This window comes from Suricata suricatta, chromosome 1 (genome assembly GCF_006229205.1).
Source record: "Suricata suricatta isolate VVHF042 chromosome 1, meerkat_22Aug2017_6uvM2_HiC, whole genome shotgun sequence".
Classification (NCBI taxonomy): domain Eukaryota; kingdom Metazoa; phylum Chordata; class Mammalia; order Carnivora; family Herpestidae; genus Suricata; species Suricata suricatta.
In genome coordinates this window covers 34190006-34191632 of record NC_043700.1, presented here as the reverse complement: position 1 = coordinate 34191632, position 1627 = coordinate 34190006, and positions in this window count along the sequence as shown.

The window sequence follows — 1627 nt, the reverse complement described above, 5'->3', positions numbered from 1 at the left end:
GCTTGGGCAAACCATGCAGTATTTAATATATAGTAGCAGAATATTTACTATTGAAGCTTGAAAAGATGTGAGTTCTTTGTGTGCCATCTTTCATTTATGCATGTGAGAGGGTTTTCTTTTCTTAATATTTTTACATTGTAGTACTTGTTTTCCTTGTTGGGGTGTTTGCTTATTTAATACATTCCATCAAGGACAGAAAAAAAATAAAATAAGAAACTTCTACCAGAATAACACTTACTACAAATTATGTGCACTCTAAATGAACTGATATTGCCATTATTATAAACATTAATACATGTATATTGCTTGAGAATTCTGTGTTAGTTTGGGTTTGGGGGAGTGCATGTCTTTTGTTTTGAGGGCTCTTTTTAGTTTTCAGACTATTATCTAGGTTGAAGCTATATTGTGAAAATTATTACTGTTATTCCTTCTAACCATCTCTTATTTTAAAAAGATGTTCAATAATCAATTATTGATTCAAATAAAAAAAAAGAGCACTAAAATTAGATTCAGGAAAAATATGAAAAAGGGATATATATATATATATATATATACTCTTAAAAGGCTGTACTCCATTAAAATATTTTTCCTTTTACAAATTGAGAAAGCAATCATATAGTTTGTGGATAAATATTGTATGTAAGGAATGTGAGAAGTATTCCATGGAAGGACAACTCAAGAATTGTCTGGCAAAAAAGTCCTGGCAAAACTGAAATTATGCAAGTCATACACTTCCATATTAAGCCCAAAACTGAAAGTTCTTTCCAAACTATTCCCTTTTCATGTGTGAATGTTATACCAATGGGAAAAATGTTTACATTTAACCTTTTACTCGCCACAGAGTTTTATAAGAAGCCAAGCTATACACAATGGAATAAATAAAATAATGGGAAAATCAAGTTGTTCTTACAGGATTTCACAGTTGTGATTTCTTTGTTTTCTGTTTTTGGTTTGATACTTAAATTGCTAATCCATATTGAGGGATTAAAGCCACATACACACACCCATTACATATTTAACTTTTATTTAATTTCTTTAACCAAAGAGTTTTCTAAGAAACAAAAGTTACCTACATTAGAATTGATTTAGATACTATTCTTTTACACTTTATGTGTGTGCATGTATTTGTTTCGACCTGAGACTTAGAATAGAAATTCCACAGTAGCTATGGTAAACATACACCTGTCTGGGGGCACCTGGGTGGCTCAGTCGATTAAGCGTCCAACTTTGGCTCAGGTCATGATCTCACAGTTCGTGAGTTTGAGCCCCTGTCAGGCTTAAGCTGACAGCTCAGAGCCTGGAGCCTGCTTCAGAGGCTGCCCCCCCTTCTCTCTGCCCCTCCCATTCTCTCTCTGTCAATAATAAATTAACGTTAAAAATTAAAAGAAAAAGCAACTGTCTGCTACTAACCGTACTGCACATTTCTGTTTTTTCTTCAGTGCAGTAATTCAGCCATTGTGCCAGAACACTATGACGTGGACTACTGATACTGCAAGCACTTCGCCAGCACATGGCCCGTTTCCAGAGGAGAAAATGCACGTTAGGACCCTTACGTCATCCCTAAATGCCTTTCAAGTGTCCGGGTTTGGAAACTAAAGCCCAAGCCCACGCGGGCACCGGGCCAGGC